Below are 21016 nucleotides of genomic sequence, written 5' to 3'. Positions count from 1 at the left end.
CTTCCAAGCTCCCACCCAGACCCTGTTTACAAGCCACGCTTGTAAAATTGAATATTGATGCCCTAAGGAGGAGGGCAAATAAAATCGATCTTCGTTACACTGCTGAGCAGCCTCAAGCACTGGTGAAGCAGGGAAAGACTCTGTGACTTCTACCTCCCACAGAATCCCCTCAGGCAGGAAGGAAACCAGGTTGGGCTGTTTGTTCTTTAAATCTCAGTTCCATGTGGTGCAGCCACGTAGTGAGCTTTCTTGTACCAAAGGAAATAGATAATGTTTTAAATCTCCTAAATATCCTGAGTCCTTCAACTGTATCCTAAAATACTCCATATTTGCTTCCTTGGAAATGCAGCCCTGATGCAAATTTTCCGAGGCACTGAACTGGGGAACCGTACTTATACCATGGGGCTAAATACACCTTCTCGTATCAGTCGTGTACTTGAGCACTTTCTTGAGATGTCTTGTTAGAATTGAGTCCCAACTTATTTTTGTTGCAGAAGTGTAGGTTTCTTTTCCAAGGATCACAAATAACCAACTTTTAAAAACAATCCCCCCCACCAAAAAAGGTCAAAATGCTTCTATGCAGTGAGTTTATTCCTTTTTTTCGTCAAGTTACTTGACTGTGTTATTTCCACAACAGCCTCAGCCTTCACTGAAATGAGGTTCCTAAAAATGTTCTTCCAGTGGAAGACGTGCAAATCTACGTGTGAACAGAAAGTTCTGGCAAAGGACAAAGAAGATCAGCATCTCCTGCAACAACCAGCAATCAGGTTACAGGTATTCTATGAAAAATGAAACATGGCATAAACAAAAGATTTTACAAATAACCCTTCAATAAACATGACCGAACTGCTCACATGTGTGAAGCTAGTCATGTACATATACATTTGCAGGATCAGGGCTTACAGAACCAGGACACAGGGGGAGTTAGAAGATAATTATCCAAAGAGACCTACAATAAATATCTGTGGGCCAAACAGCACCATATGTACTGTATATTGATTTGGTAGTAAAGGGATTACTTGAGTGATAGTGTCTATTCTGTATATTATTAAAATACAACAGATGGGAAATTGGCATGCCATGTAAAATACAAAATTCAATATTCACCCAAGTGGGCTGATAAATTACCATAAACCATTTATGAATATCCCTCAACCATGAAGCCTAATAATAAAATAAAATTAAAAAATAGAACTCTCAGCCCAGCTCTATCAAATGGCAGAGACAGAGGCATCCTCTGGAATAAGGATCCTGGTCTGCTTTCCAGACTGATCCTAGGCTGTGTCTTCTTCTGCAGATGTTCCCATCAGACCCAATACCAGGTACGTTACTACTAATGATAAAAGGGGGAGTCTTTGATTCCATCCTGAAAAGGAATATTAATCATGAGAGAGGTTGACATGAACTGGAAGGTTTAAAAGAAATAAATCGGAAGATATATGGTAGTAATACATATTTTATTATGTTGTTTTTCATGACCAGTGAGTAAAAAAGGAAAACTGAAACAGTTTGATTGGGCAAGAATGGGAATAGGATTTGATAGTGCTAGACAAAGACATCAGCATATTGAAAGCACCATGACTACAGGATTCACGCAGAATATTTCACCTAAGGCAGCCAATACAGCACAGTCCTCTCTGATCACCCCTCAGTTTGCTGAAAAGACTGCTAAAGAGAGACTTAAAAAAATAACCTCTAGCAGGGCACAGCATCATTGTCAGCCTTCTTTCCAAGCAGACTGCTGTTTTACGTTGGCCATGATGTGGACAACAGCAGTCATATATGCGTTTGGACATCGGGCATATTGGGAATATCAGAAGGAAAAAACAGACTAGAAACAAGCCTCCAGTCCCCAGTGCCCCACTGGTGCCTCTTTTCACATTCCTCCAGACAAGGAGATCCCCATGCACACAAAAACAAACCATGGCCTGCTTTGAATCCCACATGCATGGATCATACAAAAAGTAAGAATTAGAGCAACTAAAGTGTCTGGAAGCCCCAAAGGAGTTTGTTTTCTGATCAAAGAAAGCTTTCAGGTTGGTCCACATGGGGAGTTTTTTTCTCCGATGAGAACAAATTTGGTACTGGGGACACAGGGAGAGAAGGGGGGCTTGAGGGCTGCAGTTTCATTTCTGCAAGAATCAACCTCAATAATTTTGGATAGGAAGTAGAGGGAAACATATATCTACACAGATGACACCATTCAGCATGGTCCAGTCAGTAACAACAAATTTGTCTCACAGAGAAGAGCTCATACAAGACCTTAAGTGGGCAGCCAAAAGGATGCGTGGAAATTAGGAAGGGATGAATATCCTCTGCCTTCCTTCTGCTAGTTTAGATGACTGATAGACTCTCTTGTCTAGACTGAATTATTGCACGTTCCTGATAAACCTGTCTGTAAGCTGTTAAGAGTATTGACAGGAAGTTAGCCAACATGGCACCATCTGGACCAGGTCTAGCCACTCTCCTTGACCACGGCTAGCGATGACCATGTCTGTCATTTTCAGGGTTATTAATCAGAAAAGGAAAAAATGACCCCACCTCACATTTCTACCACTGAATTGTTCTAGAAGTAATAATGCAGCTGCAGAGTAAGTGAAAAGCTAAAAATATCACAAGATCTTCCTCTCCAGAAAAGAAAGAAATTATTTTTTGAAATTTGGAAATTTTTCATGTTTTTTCTCCAATATAACTCTGATGAATTCTTTTTTTTTTTTTTTTGTGTGTGTGTGTGTGAAATGTAGTTGCATCCAAAAACAAAAAAAAAAACAAGCATCTAGACAAAAGAATGCTTATTTTAAGCATCTCTGCTGAGAAAAAAATAAAAATTAAAATTAAAGGCTTGCTTTCAGCCATAGCAACATCTTCAGAATGAAGCAGAAATAATTCAAAAGGAATTTATACTTAGGGGATTAATCCTTAAACGAGGCACAAAAATAAATTACCTGATTTTTAATATTTCTTAGCATCCAGCAGATTCGTTCAGCTTTCTCCTTGAAAGAAAGGCCACCTGTTAGAGCACCAAGATATGGATTTATCTATCAGTTTTTGGAAAAAACACACTCATTTCTGCTCTTCAGAGATGAATTCAGTATTGTACAACTCTGCACTTTACTCTGCTCTACCTGTAAACCGGCACAGCTAGAATAAGTCCCACATATATGAATACGATTCCTCTGCTAAACTCACTGCATCCCTAGGATATAAACCTCTCTGTTATTAAATTCCAAGAATTTAGAGGATGGCTAGACTGGGAGGCTAGAATTGCCTTCCTGGTTTTATCACTGACTCACTCTGTTAGCCAGAATATTTCATCTCTTTGGCTTTCTATTTAGTTTCCTGTGCTTTTTCTTGCCTATGGAGACCACAGCCCTTGAGGATCTCTTATTTGCAGAATCTGACACCTCTATGCTCCAAGCTCCACTGAGGCCATAAGTCACTGTCATATGACAAATAATAACTGTACAGCTCATTATCAGTAAGTGTCCTAGCTTCTCCATAGGTGATATGTGAAAGAATCATGGAATCACAGAATCACAGCCTGGCCTTGGGCACTGCCAGCGATGGGGCAGCCACAGCTCCTCGCAGCAGCCTCCACCAGGGCCTCATCACCCTCATAGTGAAGACTTTCTTCCTAATAGATAATCTAAATCCATCCTCTTTCATTTTAAAGCCATCACCTCTTGGCCTGTCACTGCACCCCCTGACACAGAGCCCTTCCCCAGCTGTTCTGCAGCCCCCTTTATGCACTGGCAGGCTGCTGTGAGATGTATGTATTTGGGTTTGGGATTGCCCCAACCCAGCTGCAGGGCCTTGCGCTTGGCCTTGTGGAAACTCATGAGGTTTGCACAGGTCCACCCAGGTCCCTCTAGATAGCAGCCCCTTTCCAGCACTATGTCGACTGCACCACACAGCTTGGTGGCATTGGCAAACGTGCTGAGGGTGCACTCAATCTCATCGTCCCCATTACCAACAAAGATGTTAAACAGTACCAGCCCCAGTACTAACCACCAAAATATGGGAAAGAAGGGGCAAGGCACAACCATGGCAGGACATATGCACATGAAGGTTGTCATGGAACACGTGAGGTGAAGACATCCAAAGTCATCTCTTGAATCCAGCCCTTGTGATAACAGTGATGAGCAGAACTATGATTCAGAGCATTTCATTTGAACTCGAATACTTTACAAATGTGAACTTGACTTCATAGCAGCTTCTCAGGTGTGTCCTGACATCTTTTTCCCTCTTTTCTTCCTTGCCTAGCACACAAACACACCAGATTATCAACACACAACACCTCAAGAGACCCTCCTAAATCCATAGTAGATGAGTGTCCTGACTTTCAAGATCTTGCAGCTGTCCCTGTTGATCCTGCTTAGTCTAAGGCAAAAAGCTCTGTGAAGCTCCTCTGTTCCCATTTTATACATTGACTTGAACTTTGAGACCTCTGAGACACAAGCCGAAGATATGTCTTTCTTCTTGGCAATGGGCATGATGTATAGACAAGTGTAGCTGCTCGGACACTGCTGATCTCAATTTTGCTTCCATGGTTGTGAGAATGGGAACCTGGCCCATTCTCCATCCTTTCTGAGGGAATGTCATCCATGCTCTGGCCACTGCATTATCCTGCCAAGACTATGCCATCTTTCCTTACAAATAAAGGCTGTGATGTTCCATACTCTTACCTGCCATGCAATCTGTTTTTTTCCTCCTTCCACGAACAATAACTTCTGCATGCAAATTGAATGTTTCAGGTAGAAATCTGACCACACAAATACAGGTTTGTCTTACATCCCTGTTACTTTGCCATTTGCTTTACAAATGACATGAGCAATGTTGCTTTTGTAGTTGCATAGGTTTTTGCACCCCAAAGTGGCAGTGCACTAATGTGTCATTTCTATAATTAAGAAATACAGAATGATTCGGTAGCAAAGAGAAAAGAAGACAGAAAGAAAGAGAAGCCCCCTGCAACATAATTGGTCACTGCTATGAATCTGTACTCAGGGGACAGATAGCACGACCAGAGGTAATAGCTTACACACGTATTCTTGAGCTGTGCAATAGATGGAAAAGTGTCCCAGATGGATTGGGCAGGGGCTTAGTTCCGGGATTATGATGAGACAGTGGGTAATTATTGAGTGGCATTGCCTCAGCGCTGATTATATCTGCAAGCTTGTTCCTTTCCTTCAGAGGAAAGCATTGATAAAGATAAACCATGCTGCTCTATGTCCTTCATGTAGCACAAAACAACACATTTCAATCTAACAGGATCAGGTCTCCACTTTGATCACAATCTGTTACCTAGATGTCTTTGCAAATTAATCAGCCCTGCTTGTTTAGCTCCAGTCAGTTTGTACTGCTAAATTAATAAATGTACTAGGAGCAACAGAATACATAATTAAATTCTACAGTTTAATCTCCACATAATAATTTTGACCTTAGTCTGGGGCCTCTGTTATAGCCAGCAACACATTGAATAGACACAGACCTTGCAATGCAGCTTACACTAACAATCTACCTTGAACGATTACTCAGGGGCACCGCAATCAAGAGCTACTAAAATCAGAGAAAGCAGGATGCACAATTAAGAAAACAAAATTGTAGCCAAAGCTTCTGGCTATATAAAATACAAGGGAGCTAATGCAGCATAGGCATACGTCTACCTCAAAAATATAGGAAGATACTCTGCTTTGGTTCAGTTAACCAGGAAAAGTCAGTCTGTACTTCCAGCATTTGTGTCAAAAGCAAAGGAAAGCAGCTTGAATTTCTGCGATTTCCAGAAGAGCAGAGGACAGCAAATGTTCTTCCCAAGAACACTTGCAAAGTTTTGAGGAGAACAGACCATGCCATGAAGGGGATTTCTGCAGCAGCCTCGTCAAAAGCAACATCACTGAATTATTAAAGCTGGAGTATTTATATATAGCGGACACCCTTCTCCCAGATTACATGCAATTTACGTTAAAATCTGTCATCTTGCCCACTAGTAGATACATGCCTTCCCCTATGGAAACTCAGCGTCTTCTGGCAGGAGCTGTCAAGGGCTTTGTTCTACATATCTGCACATCCGCATCAGCTGCAGATTACCCAGAAAAGATCAAAGACGCCTAATGTAAAGGGAAGAGAGAGGTAACTGTTGAAGACAAACAGACAGAACTCCCAGCTTGTTGGGTAAATGCTATTTTCGGTCTTAGCTTTACATTGTCATGTTCTGTTGTCAGCGTTGTTTACTTGCAACAGCACGGGTTTAACTCCAGGCTCTTCAGGGCATGAGTGGTATTTTCTGCCTTTGCCAGGTCTCTTCCACACGGCTCCAAGGACTCCAGCTAGGGGCTCCCAACACTGTTTTAGTAAAACAGCCCCAGATGTTTTCTTCCAGATCACTAGAAACACCCTGATGGTCTCTAAACAAGAAACAGAGCCAGTAAGGCACACTTTCAAAGTTTACTTAGCTTGACACACCTCCCAGGACACTTAATTAGCACTATAGGCAGAGCCTCTGAAGGTGTTTCTACAACAGAACATACAATGGGAGCATATATAAAGATACTGCATGTCCTGAAAACCCTGATCTCAATTTCCACTCCACAGACATCACAACAGCAAGATTTTCCTATATCCACACCAAAACCTAGCTGATTGCTTGCGGTGAGATTAATTACCACAAGTCCCTCCTTTCCATTTGCATCTTTCTGAGGTTTCTTAGCTAAATAAATCAAATAAGTCACAGACAATGCTGCAATGTGTTGATGGGATCGTTTCTGTGTTGACTTTTTGTTTTGAGCAGCAACACGCTGCATAATTACTAGGAGATATACACACACAATAGTGAGACACACTGAATTGGACCCCCAATACCCGTGCTTAACTTGCCTGCCTTGAGGAGAAAGATCAAGGGTCCCCCAGCCAAAGAAGAGTTCCTGGCTGCCGCAGATTCAACACACTGGGCTCTAACAAAAAGGCATTGGTGAAGAATTAGAAAATCTTATAGCTGGATTCAAAATCAGCCTAATTCATCTGAAGCAGTCGGTTTTGACTGTTCATTTTGGGGCCAGCAGACTGAAGACACCAATGATGTGATCCTACTGCAGTTGAGCCAGATCCTCAATCACTAGATAATGGATTACTAGAAAATGCTCCTGGTACACAGAGCTATGATGCAAATAATAAACTAAAATAATTGCTTTGAAAGTCTACATATCTGAAGAAATAAAAGCAGAACAACAATGAAAATATCTGTCAATAACTGTATTTGTGTATTTCCTTTAAAAGACTTAGATTTATAACCAGCTAGCTGCCTTAATGCTCTGTGATTGGACATAGTATCAGAAGCTTTAAAAACAGTTTGGCAGCCAATGTTTAGTGGACCACATGAGTGGTAAAACACACCGACTGAGCTCGCACTCTAATACCTTGACTGTGGTAGCTGGCACTAGAAACCTCTAAAGAATGGAAGGTAAATAGCAATATTATTCACATGTCTGTAAACAAATTCAATATGATTGATCCAAGTGTGAGGAACACTCAATGAATTTGAAATAATTTCACCTTGGTGGTCAAACTCTCAAACTACATGGAATAATGGCATGGGATGGCATAGAATTATAGCTGGCAGTGTATGTTCCTCTTAGCTTTGCAAATTCTTTCCCCTCACCTCTGCTGGCAAGGTGTAAGGTCTCTGTGCATTCCCAGTAAAAAGCCTGTGGCCAAAGACCATGTATTACACGCATACATTTTTTCACAATTTATGGCACAAGCTCATTTACTATTTATGTCTTTGTGCTTCTCCAGTACTCACCAGGGGTTTGATGTAACTCACTCAAAAAATGGGGGAAATGGGTGAAGCTAGAAACTTGCTTAATCAGGTAAATTTCTTTCTGGAAGAAGAAGTTGTCAGCCCATAACAGGATCACATCAGTATTGATCTGATGGGAACACAAGAGAGGTGTAGTAGCACGTGGAGGGGGCAGACTCAAAATGAATCATTTACAGAAGCTCAGGAAGCACAATGCATGAGAGACTGGCAACACGCCAAGCTGAAAGGTAACTGAGAACCAGGGTAAACCACTCCTGCTATGCTTACCATAAAGCTTGTCCCTGTCTGGGTGGGACAGAGGGAACAATCCTCCAGCCCTTCAGATCTTGAAGAGGTGTTTTGGATGGATGGATCCACCATACAGACTAATTTCCATACGTCTCAAACCTTCCCCCCTGCAGTCATTGTCTCTCCTACATCCACTGAGGCTGGATATTGGTGTGATAAGTGAGGCACAGAGCAGTACCATACCATATTAACATGTTTACAGCCTTTCATACTACAGAGAAGCATAGACAAGCACTATATCCAAGACTCAGGCCTTTTGGCAGATGCTTGTATCATTATCAAACCCAGTACTTGATACACTTATGTCATTTTTCATGTGTGCTCCCTGCAAAGCAACACAAACTATGCTCCTCTTTACACTTTATATATATATGCAATATCTAATTTATTAAAACAACATTTATACATTATATAAGAGGAACCAGCTATATTTTGTTTTAAGCATCTATTAAAGTGACATTCTTATAACTAATTTATTAGTGACTTATTTTATTAGTGATTTATGTTAGCTGTTATTGCTACTGACTGGTAACAAGACAATCATTTAAATTTTCACATTTATTAAAAAGGAGGAAGAAAATGCAAAAAAGGCAGCAGCATGAAAATTTACATTCATAAAGAACAATAAATGGACAGACTTTTTGCACTGAAACGACAATACAGGCAATCAGCCCAGTTCACCATTTATATCAATTATAAATTTAAAGATTGACTGGAATATGGAAATCTCTGGTGGCCAAGGGTATTAAAAATATTATGCAGAACTGTCATGCACTGCTTTTAAAAAATAAACTCCAAACCTGTGCGTAATGTTGGAGCAGATAAGCATTTGCAGTCAGGTTGTTGATCCAAAGAGAGTAATTAAAGAAGGTGAGGTCTAAACTTGTCAAAGTCATTTTGCCCTACTTTCCTATTTATAGGTTTCAAAATGGAAAAAGCCTTCAAAAGGATTTGCATCCTAGCTTCCCTCTGTAAAATCCTTCTGCAAGAGATTTGAGAATTAGCTGCTGTGCCTGCAGTATATTAAAATCTTTGACAGCCATCCACTTGGGGAATCCCTGGGAAAATAAAATAAAATAAAATAAAAAAGGAAACAACAAAAAAATAACCACCTCACTTTGCTTCAAAAGGTTCACGGTATCACTTGAAAGTGGAGAATAAATCACGGTTCCTCCTGGTTGTTCCTAAGGCTTGCCCACACTGCGGGGTCCTGAAGGGGGAAGAGGTGCAGCGCGTGGCCCCCCCGAGCTCCGTCCAGCTGCTCACCTGCTGCCCAAGGTGTTCCCTGCCCTTCGGCCACCGATCACAGCAGGGAGGAGAGAGGAGAGGCACTTCTTTCTCTCTCGGCATGGTTTAGTTAAGTGAGGAGTAAGACTGGTTGCCTTTTCGCTCTCCAGAGTGCAGCCAATGACCCACACCAGGGAAGTGCTGTGGGAAAGGTAAAGGGGAGCAGTTCTAAACACCTCTCATAGAAATTTGCTTGAAAAGACAAATCAGGACAGATAGCTTTTTATTTTTATTTTTTACACTTCTAGAGAAAAAATTTGGGGTGTGGGCTGGTGGTGGCGTTTTCTCTACTTTTTTCCTGCACTGGTAATTATTAACCTTCTTTAAATTCAGTAGGAATATGTTGATATAAATGGTTTTCATGAAAAAGGAAGCAAGCTTAAATCTCAAAAGCAGAAAAATTCTACATTTTTGTTTTTAACAAAACATTAAAAAAACGTTTATATTTTGTTTTTAACAAAACCCAGAAAATACAGTGCTGGAAAAAACAAACAACTGCAATTCTGATAGAAAAAACGATAAAAAAAAAAGATACAGTGTTAGTCCAAATTGTTCAACTCCTACATACTCAGCTACAAACAAATCTTTTGCACAGGCATTTTATACATGAAGTTTTCCACCTACCACAAAAAATAAGGGATTTTCTTTGAGAAGTTCTCTAATATACCAGACCTGTGCTTCTTAAAATTGACAGTTGAGCCCTGCTTTGCCCTGCAACAGTGCAGTTTAATGCCTCCTCTGGCTGAAATATTCTTATGTCCCATAGGCAAATGAGGAAACCTTCAGTGAGTAGACAGGTATGTGCCGTCAGGGACCCTTCATTATCTGACGATATAACTTTCCACTTCCACTTATCTTAACTTTCTTGTGCTAAGCCATGAAAAGGCATGGAGTTATCTAAGTCCAACATCATAGCTGTGCAAGCAGATAAGATAAAACAGACAGCTGAAGTGATGAAAAGGAAAATATTTTGGGAAAGTCAAAAAAATGCTAACTCATTTTCTAAACCATTGTGATTGCAAAAGCAAGTCAGTGAATGGTTTTGTTTCTCATTTATTCATTCACTCAAATTTTCAGGCCATCATTAAGAAGTTTAAATATTTCTCATCACAAGGATTAAAGGTGAGCTGATATGGGCATGTATCAAAAAAGAAATTGCTTCTACCTTGGCACTTTACAGTCCTGAGGGATGAGTACTGGATGAGGAAATGTGTTTTTTTATGCCCACACTGATCTTGCTGAAAGAAACAATGTGAAAAGCATCATTTAGATAATTAAAAATGAGAACTAGCAAAAACAGAGTCCAAAGACAATCAAAACTTGCCCAGGGGCAAGAAGATAGCATAAAAGAAGGGAGGCGTCCAGACTGCTTCTGATTCCATGGACCAGATTTTCAGCTGTGTAACATGATGCAAGTCTACCCACAGTCAACAGTAAGCTGGTTTCCAACAGCTGGATGTTTGGTCTACAAGCATTGTGGCATTTTAAACTCCTTTTAATTCTCCCATTTTTCCACTGCTACCACCCTTCCAGGAGAGTATCCATCCCACAAAGCCTTATCTACAAAGGCCTCTCCAGAAGACAGAACCCTGCAGCTTCTTGAATACCCTGGGAAGAAAGTCTGATTTATTCACTTGCTCCTGTCAAATAGTCTTGGTTATTTTTCTCTTCCTTAAATCACAGCCTAAGTTATCTGAGAAAGAAAAACAATGTTTTAGAAAAGGAAAACCCACTCCTTACTACATATTGATGTCTCTAATGGAGATAACCTCACACCCAATCTCTCCATTTTCAGTTTTAAGTGAACCTTCAGATGACATCCTTATGTGCTGCTTCTGCATTGCTCCCACCAACTCCTCACCTGTTTTGCACAGCTGCAGTCACTGACTTTACAGAGATGTCACATCCCTGAAATCTGGCCACTCAACACACAGTATTTTTTACCCCAAACATCAGAGCTATCTTCCCCCATGAGCCAAAGGCTCTGCAAGACGATATAGTGACATACCAGTGGTAATTGTTCTGACAAGGACCCTCTGAGCAGTGTCATTGGAGGTGACAGTCCCTGGCAGTCTCCAGCTTAGCAGCAAGGTCACCGGGGAAAGGCAGTTTCCACTAATGCTGTCGGGCAGTGGCCGTGCACCGTGCAAACGTAGCCAAATCTTTCTGTCTATGAGCAGTTCTGGAGTGACCACCATCCTAGGGGGCAAGAAGTAGCAAGAGTAAAAACAGGGAAAGCAAAGTACTTAAAAATGCCTACACTTTTCCTCTTCAAATGAAACAAACAAACAAAAAAACACAATGAAAACCCCCCAAAAATTGAAAATAAAAACATAGAGGAAGGAGAAAGGGTTTGCTTCTTTTTTAGAAAGTAGCCATGCTAAAGAAATGGCAAACCCATGGACCTGGAAGATCTCTATCAAAGCAAGTGGGGCTCAGATGGAGACCTCCCTCTATTTCTAAGGCCTGCCTTTGTCCCCCAGGAGCAGAGTTTTCCAATCCAGACCATTAAAATGAACAGCTGGGGAAGGTCTCCCAGTATCCTCTCAGGTATCTGAGCGCAGCTCCCTTGCACAGGGCATTTTTACCCTTCCACGCTTCTCAGGAATGCGCCTTGCTCCTATTGCAACAGCCCCTATGGGCACCAGCGCCAGCGCCATCCATTTGGAAAGAGGATGCTCTGCAAACTGATATGCAAATAAAAGCCATCAGCCAGGAGATGCAGCAGCCACAGGGCCAGGCTCATTGTGCTCGCTCTAAGTTCAGCACACTGCTGACCCAGCCTTCCCCGGAGGTGCCACTCGCCCAACAGGTGATGTTTGACTCAGTGGTCGCGGGGTGACAATGTGCCAGAAATAGGAAATTCATATCATTTGTATTCCTTTTCCTCTGCTATTCTACGGGTTGAAAGGGCCACCATTTTAAATTTAATTTACAGGGTATACCGTCTATCTGTTGGAAACACGAGGAAGCAGACCTTGTCCTAGTATTTATCAGACACATGCCGCCCATCTGCTTGAGCTGGGTCGAGGAGGATTTGCTGTTAATCCTTCAGACCCATCTGCAGGGGGTTCAAAATGCTGACCAGAAAGCTAGACAAGATGAGGTTTATTTAATTAAAAAAACTGCTCCGGAGGTTACTGGAAATCACTCTGAAGAAGAAATAGCTTTTGATCATGTCACTTCTAGGGAAGGCGGGAGGGGAAGGGGGGTGGGGGAGGCAGGCAGAGTTTTGCATCAAAATAAGACTGCGACCGTGGGTAAATAAGTAAAAGGAGAGATCTGCACCAAACAAACTTGTTCCCGTGAGGGAACGTTTCTATCTACCTGTTACATCAAATATAGCAAAAGCTAAGCCCCTGCTCCAGCTTGGATGTTTCACCACCACACTGCGGGGCTTGGCCTTTAATCTGGGCCAAGGAAGAAAGGCAGAAATTGGGTTACTCGTGCACGCACACACACACACACACACAAGCACACGCACTAATCTGCAGGTTTGTTTGCATGGATCTGGAAACGAGGCAGACACAACCCAGCAAACAACTCCAAAACTGCAGCAGGTTAGCACTTTAAAACTTGGCATTTGTGTTTGCCTGCTCCTTGGAAGGCACGCGAAATTCTGGGGAAGACGGCTAACCCGAGCCTTATTGCCTCAACGTTTAATTTCAGCTTTTCATATTCATGGCCACCGCCATGCGAGATCCATTTATGTGGAAGTGAGAAACAATAAAATCCCGGCTACGTTTGCCGTGCTGAAAATGGACATCTGTTAATAACAATATTATTTCTAATGAAACATTATGTACACAACTGGTTTAATGCGGGGCTGCCATTTGGGAGAAGTGGCTTTTATGGGAATAATCCGCGTACTTCCAGCTCCTGATTGTTATTTTACGGCAGTATAATGCCTGACAACTTTAAGAGTAACTCATACAGACAATTTGCCCCTACCTCTCCCAGGGCTCTTTGAAAAGCTGTGCCTTTTCCTAGTCAGATTTCTGTACTGAGGGTTACACAATCCTTTTATTTTTCTTTTCTTTTTTTTTTTTTTTTTAAAGCATAAATATCCTTAGAGAAAGCAAAAGCAGAGACAGAAGAGAAGCCAGCAAATAGTGATATTCCTGACAACAGGCTGTGAAAAAGAGGGTCTGGCATTGCAGGTCCTGTACCCAGCACACCAGTAAATACAGCCCCACCTAGAGACAGGGGGCACCCATCCTGCAGCAATCGTGGATTTTGGAAACCATGGCCAGGAACAATGGGGAGATCTTATTCGCCTGCAGAGTGGCAAGTAAAGATTCACGCTGCTTGGGATCAGATAGCAAGCCTCCTGCTTTGTGGCTGAAGATAACCTCTCAGCAAAGTAACTTTATCTGCAGCAAATTATTCCTTAGCTTCCCATTGCAGGATTTGCTTCACCTTATTCTGAAGCAAGTGGGGCTGCCTCCTATCAGATAGAGAGTTAGAGGGATGTCTGCTTTGATTTATTAGAGAAGTTCCCAAGGAAAGTGCTCCGGCAAAGTAAGAAAATCTCATCCAGAGATTCTGAAGAGAGAAATTCACTGCATTTCTTTTATGATGACCAGGTTAACCAACTATGCAGAGATTTGAACACACAGATAGAAGGTCTCTGATGTTTAGCAGGCCAGCAAAATACATGTTCTCTCTTCTGGATGTACAGTTTCAAACGATCAGTGGGTCTTTTGTTCCCCTGAGCCTCCCAATCCACATTTTTTTACTTTTTACTGAGCAAACCAGGCATTTCCCCTAGTTGTTTATTCTCAGTGATGTAAATGTGACATTGACCCTCACTAAATGTCCATTTCACGTGTTCACAGCCCAAGGCTGTGTGAACGGGTCTGACACCCAGCCCTGCCTGTCCTCGCTGCACCAAGGGAAGACATCGCTGCTGCTTTAATTCATCTCACCATTTTTGCTGGCAGTTACTGCACCCATCACAGCACCAGCAGAAAGGAACATGCACCCCTGCTTGCCAGGGTAAAACCGGGCAAGCTTTGTATTTAAGGTACTGTTGAACTTTTATTTCTAAGATGCTGGACTGAGAGTCAAAGCCACTCAGGCTGGCAGCACGTTTCCTTCTGCCCTCTCCATCACAGAAACTGTGCACCTCAAGCCACAGCACAGCTCACCAGATCCCCTTTAAGGGGCTTCAAATCTCTGTGAGGTCCAAACATCACAAGGCGAAAAACATCACAGAGCAAAAGAAAAAACTTTTCTTAATGGAAGTATTTAAAAGATAGCAAAGCCCAATTTCTCAGTGTAGACACTTCAACTGCACACAGATCCTGTATTTACACATGCAGAGTGGAATTTGCACATGCAATTAAGTTGATTGACATTTTCTCACTGTGTAGATACCTTCATCAGCAAACATTTGTGCAAGCAATCAAGTGAGCTATATTTTTAAATACCCAACCCTGGCATGCAAGAGGAAATGGCGAGGAAACAGCAAGGACCCAACTTAGATGAATTCATCCTAGCACTTGTCAACAAATGTAATGAACAGGAAATCAGAGAAGCAAATGACAAAAGCCATGGGTTCTGGGAAAAGAGCCTTAGAGGTGGTGTTAAAAGTGTCTCAGGAACAAGCAAAGATCACCTGATATGTCATTTTTGTCATAATTAGTTGGCAAAGAAAATAGTGAAGTCAAAGTCACAGTGGTGCATCGCAGCACTCCTGTTAACAGAGCAAGGCTATCGATCCCATCACTCATTTACTTAGGAGACAGAATTTTAAACAGGAATGAGGACGTAGTCACCATCAAACCAGCTGTCAGCTGGGTGTCACCCTAGGCAATTAGCATGCTCCTAATGGGCTACAAATTTTAAGCCCAAATTCTGTCCTCAGATGCTTGCGTGCAGCTCACACCGACTTTGCAGAGCACATGGTTTAGAGCACAGGAACAAGAGAAGATCTGCAGGCTGATACTGCAGAGGCTTTAGACAAACAGTCTTGGCTGGGAAGAAAAGGAACGGGAGAGGAGGTCTACCATGGATGCTGCTAACAGAGCAGAAAGCGTGAAAAACCCTCCTTGCCAGACTAAATAAGGCTGCAAATGTGCTATCTTCTGCCCAAGGCAGCACTGGAAATGGACTGTGAGTACGTTTGTAAGCACTACAGGTAGTTAGCTATTAATATTTCTGGGGCTGATCCTTGGCAGGTGTAAGCCATCCAAATTCCACTGATTTCTTGGTTTCCTACCAGCTGTGGCTCCATCCTCGTGTTATTATTAAAAACAATAAATCTCCTCTTTGGTCCAAATTTAGTTCTATCTATGCCACTGTGGCTGGATTAGCTCCACTCAAACGAACGGAGGGAAGTCTGAGCTCACGTGTTGGAAATGAATGTGGCTGCAACATTTGTTCAAGTCGAAAAGAAACACCTTCATACACGTGTGCGCGAACATATTTGTTGCACATTAAACTGACTGAACGTTTTCCCTTAGAAAGAAGGGGAAACAAACTACTTTCCCTTCAGGAAATGACATTTTGTGCAAAGCAGGATTTCCCACACCGGGAAAAAAAATGTTTGCCAGAAATGTTCCAAAGAGAAAACCGATGGTTCTTGTTTCGTTCTGCATCTGCCTCAGCCAGCACACTGCGCTCTGGGAGACTTGTGATTCCTCCAAGCAACTCAGCTGCCGGAAGAAATAAGGGCACATTATGGTAGAAGCAGTTTAGGCAGTGGTGGGATTGTCTGGGATCACGGGAAGCAAAGCTACAGCTCCTGTGAGCACGGGGCTGTTCAGGCAGAACGTGAATGATGACCTGATTCAAGCAAAACTCTTTCATTTTAGCTCAAAATGTCAACATGAAATGCTCTGACATTTGCAAATCAATTCTTTTTAGGAACTATGTGTTCCAATTTGAGATGAAAACAAATATGAAAATACCAGAATTTCCCATGGGACAGAAATCCGGTTTTTCAGTGAACAGTAAGAGATCTCTATTGAGAGGTCACTTCTTTATTACAAAGCCATTGCTTTCTACGTCTGTGCCTGAATTAAAATAAAAGATGGTCAGGGACCAAACGCCCTTCTCAGACATAAATGGCCCACTGCCTTCCACCATGCACACAGCTGGCTCCTCTGTCACATTGGTCACAGAAGCACACAGTTGAAGACTCCAGAACAGAGGCAGGGAGTGAGATAATCAGAGAATTGAAGAAGAATGAAGTGACTTTTCAAAGCCCATCCCATAGACACACTCAAAGCAGGGCTAACTTCAAGTTTTGGACCAGGTACCTCAAGGACTTACCCAGTCCAGCATTGTACATCTGCAAAGATGGAGCTCCCACAACCTTCCCAATCCCCTCTTCTAGTGTAACCTCATGGGGAGAAGTTTTCTTAACACCTAACTGGAATTTTCTATGACACAATTTGTGACTGTTGCCTCTTGTCCTTCACCTCCAAGAACTGTCTGTCTCCATCTTCTGAGTGATGATTAATTCATTGAAGCTGGTTTGTAGATCCCTCCTCAGCTTTCCCTCCCTCCAGCTGAACAAACCCAGCACTCCTAGTCTCTCTGTGCACATCCTGTGCTGCAGACTCCTGGTCACCTTGATGGCCTCAGCTGGACTCACTCCAGTTGGTGTCCTTCTGGTACTGGAGAGCCTGAAGCCATATAAAGAATTACATATTTAATCAGTGAGAGGGATGGATGACAAGGAGTTTGGTGTTTGAACTCAATTCTTGCACCTCCTTCACTTAGCAGTACAATACGATGGCTTTAATGGCATTTTCTATCTCTTAGCAGAGTGACAATACTCCTGGCACACCTCAACTCCACGAGCTTCAAAACAAACCAAGCCAATTTGTACCAGGTCTGGATGAGGCTGGGTAACTCCTGGGCACTTGTTAATGTTTCCATTCAATCAGATGAAACCATGATTGCAAATCACTTCCCTGCCTATTTCAAGAAGCAAAACATGCAATAGCACAACAAACATAGGTGGGGAGAACAACCCAATTGTGGAATTTATAGCATGTAGAGCTGTAGGTTGTGTTTGTGAAGGGGGCAAATACCAATGTATGTGCAGAGCAAAGTGGAAAAGTTAACATTCAGGAAGAGCAGTATGTAATTCTCTGCACCAAAGCACATGCTAGCCATGCTACAAAGCTGTCTGCAAGGAAAATGCTAAATGTATTTTCAGGCAGCTTTTCACTGCTAAGGGCTGGAAAGGAAAGAGAGAGGCCAGCTCTCTGCAAACCTTCAGCAAGCTCTGTGGAAAAACCGTGACATCAGGAAAAACAACCACAAGCCACCAGAAAGTGCCACACGCATGCAGCGTGAATAAACACCACTCCTTGGGGCTACCTTCTCTTGATTCCTTGACCATGAGTCTGGGCACTAACTGCTTCTCCCCACCCCACAAACCTTCCCTTATAAAAGACACCCTGTGCTGGGATACCTGCTCTGGTGGTTGCAATTAACAACATGACTCAATGGGATGCTCCACCTTTCTTGCCAGAGGATGAGCTTGTTTTTTCTGTGCCTTGTTACCAGGGGATTGCATCTGGCCAAGGCAGGGCTTTGCTCCCCAGACTCCTGATATCAGTGCAATTTAAGTTTCTGTAATTTAGCTGTGGAGGAGACCCCCAAATCCTCAGAACGTGAAGCTCATTCATCCTGCAGTCTCATCTTCTGTTCTCTGCTCTGTTCCAAAATATTTAGCCTTTACATTTCAGCCACGCAAACAGGACACCAATGATTAAACCCAGGTTTCTACATTGTCACAGTTATACATCTCCTGTCTCTAACCTCTTTAAATAGAGTTGATTAATATTCAGACTTTGCAATCCCTTGATTAAACTAGACACCCAAAAAGGAAGGCACTAGCAGAGACCAGTTGCTGAACTGGAAACTCCAGGTCAAAAACAAAGAAAGAGGAAAGAAAAACAACAACAACAAAAAACCCACCACCAACCAGCTCTTTCATCTGCTTCCTAGGAAGTCTCAGCTGTGTCTGTGTCACCGTGCAGAAGGCAATAAGAGACGATGGCGACAGATGGGGAGCTGAGGACACAATTCACCCAGCCTTCAAGAAAGCTTACGGTCCCGTACTATACATTAATCCACAAGGTCAGTAATGGGGAGGGGGGGGAGACACTAACTGTGTAAGCAGATAAAGCATTAAGATGGAGGTAGCAGACAAAGCAGGCACGTCTGTACTGTTTAGCGTGGATGGGGGAATCTGGTGGAATGTCACAGGGGGCATTTCAGCTGCAGGGCCCCTTGCCAAAGGCACGGCCAAAGGGGAAGAAAAGAGCAGAAGGAAATAAATGGTGCAGGAGACACTCATCCAAGTGACAGTCAGTGCTGAACAGGGAGTAAATTAATCCTGGATGACACTGACAGACTAGGATTAAGTAGCTCACCCATGTCATTAGGTTGCATGCACGTATAGATGAGCTAACAAAGATAGGGACAATGCTTACCCCAAATAATTGAGGGCACAACAAAAAAGGGTCAGGGAAGGCTACAAAAATAGTACATCGGGAAGCTTCCAGAGAAGGTTTTCAAGTCAGCCCTTTCCTCTATCACTCCCTTGCTAAAATATCTATTCCTATTCTGATCACCTCTCCTCTCACCTACTTGACTTCCCTCTCTTTCTAGCTCCTCTCCATCTCCTCCACCCTGTCCAAAAGACAGTCCCTTTGATTTATCACACATTGTCCCGCTCCCCAATCCCTATGCTACCTCCAAGCCTTCTGCACAATCTTGTAAAGCTCAGTTTCTTTCATAAAAACTATCACTGTGCTGTGATGCTTCTGATGAGAGGTAACTTGCCAAGAAATCCTAACTCAATCACTTGCCATCATGAGTCCAGAGCAGATATAACCAATACACATCATTTTCTAAATGGTTAGGACTTTTAGGATACTCTCACCAAGCTGAGGCTGCTAAACAGTGGGATCTGGTTGTCTCTTGCCAACACCACCAACTTCACATATGACTGGATGCATCACCTTGGTTCTCCAGTTTAATTCCCCCTGCCCTTTGCCAAACCCCTGTTTACTTCCCCCAAAATCTGCCCAGGTAGTTCCTCTTGCGTTGAACCCGTAAAGCACAACATAGAGCACAGCCTCCAGGTATGGCTTCAGGGCTGGTTTAAAACAATCTGTGAGAGCACTGCTGTCAATAAAGGACAGGGCTGCATTTTTCCTCCTTGCCCTTCATATTGGTTGATATGCTCAGAAATCAATTATCCACGGGGTTGAGCTACAATTCATTGCAGAGCTGCGAGGACTCTGGAGGAGCGGGCACAAGGGAAGAGGCAGACATGCACAATTGGGGATGGAAGCAGCAAGTGGCTTCAGACTCACCTCTGAGCTCTGCTGTAGCTCTGAGAATTTATTCAGGACCCTGCAGATAGTGCTGCTCCATCCATAGACTCGAGGGACGTCGTACTTTGAGTTTCTTACAGAGCTTGCCTGGCCAGGGTCCTCAGTGCTCTCTCCCAGCAAACATTCACTCTTGTTCACTAGAATAATGAAAGTTAAAGATTAGTAATGTTCACATCAGTGTGAAAGTGGTTTAAACAATGTGTTTGGTAAATTAAAAAAGGATCAACCTTACTCAGAGCTGGCAAGGAGATAAGACTTCACTACGTATCACCCAGGTGGGAAAGTGAAAACTGCTGTTTACCCTCTAAGACCCCTGCTAAAGGCATCTCTGCCCAGACCAGGAACATTCACCAAAGCTCTGTAGATGCCGTTTTGTTTCAGTTTTCCTTCCTCAAGACTGTTGCAATTAGCATTTCTTAATGCAGCTCAGCTGAAACCGCCACTAATGCAATCCGAAGTTGCTAACTGCAATGTCATTGTGCACCATAACGAATGTTTGCTTAAAGATCAATAGGTGAGGCCAGTGTTAATTGTTAAATTAAACATAAACATTGTCAAAACACATCTATCATTATTCTTCCACCTGATGACATGAACCTGGAGATCCCTTGGTGACCTTATATTCGGGCTCTGTGACCTTCAGGTGCTTTGCATCAGATTATCTTTACCTCCTGCAAACTTTGTGTTTTAACTGATCATTTTAGAATACAAAAGATTGCAAAACTTGTGCAGACTCAGGAGTGTTTTTTCTGAAAAACAATCTCTGAGGGGGTAAAAATATCTATAGTGTACTTAGGAACATCTTCAGGGAATTTGGAGTTAAATGTGTCACAATCTTGCTGCAGCCTTTTGTGGTAACATCCATTTCTACCCTGCTTAGATTACCTGCTGGATTTACCAGCAAAATACAGTATTTCAGGTGTTAATTTTCAGATGCTTTGCCAACTGGTGGGCTTCAGTTCCTGCTAAGCAGTCACTGGAAGAGATACAGATCTGAGGATGGGCACTGCACATTATGCAGGAAGCTGGTACTGATGAACATAAATAATATTGGGTTACAGCCCAGCACAAGCACCATTGCTCCCAGTGACTAACTGTGTAGTTACACTGGATTTAGCAGTGACCAAGAACTCATTCCTGCCCTTCTCTACCTTCCCCTTGTGCTGCTATAGCAAGGTGATCAGAGTTTGCTGAAGGTGCAGAGAGCCTAACATAATAATTGCACCATGCATTATCTTCTACGTGTCTTAGGATGTTAACA

At 42.6% G+C, this 21016-nt stretch overlaps 1 long non-coding RNA gene across 6 annotated transcripts; it reads right to left on the bottom strand.

The window, feature by feature from the left end:
• Positions 1-4099: 4099 nt before the first annotated feature.
• On the bottom strand, positions 4100-20206 carry LOC140002562 (uncharacterized). Of its 6 annotated transcripts, XR_011809404.1 has the most exons (9): positions 19983-20206; positions 19735-19892; positions 16968-17022; positions 11397-11587; positions 10554-10626; positions 9368-9529; positions 7796-7922; positions 6871-6947; positions 4100-6401 (listed from the first exon to the last, which is right to left on the bottom strand). It is a non-coding gene; the product is annotated as an uncharacterized lncRNA (long non-coding RNA). The 6 variants fall into 6 exon arrangements; XR_011809400.1 differs by lacking the exon at positions 16968-17022 and having other exon boundaries at positions 4107-6401; positions 19983-20187; XR_011809403.1 differs by lacking the exons at positions 10554-10626; positions 16968-17022 and having other exon boundaries at positions 4106-6401; positions 19983-20184.
• Between the last annotated feature and the right edge of the window lie 810 nt (positions 20207-21016).

This window comes from Anas platyrhynchos, chromosome 5 (assembly GCF_047663525.1).
Source record: "Anas platyrhynchos isolate ZD024472 breed Pekin duck chromosome 5, IASCAAS_PekinDuck_T2T, whole genome shotgun sequence".
Taxonomy (NCBI): Eukaryota; Metazoa; Chordata; class Aves; order Anseriformes; family Anatidae; genus Anas; species Anas platyrhynchos.
This window is presented reverse-complemented; position numbering and strand designations above follow the sequence as displayed.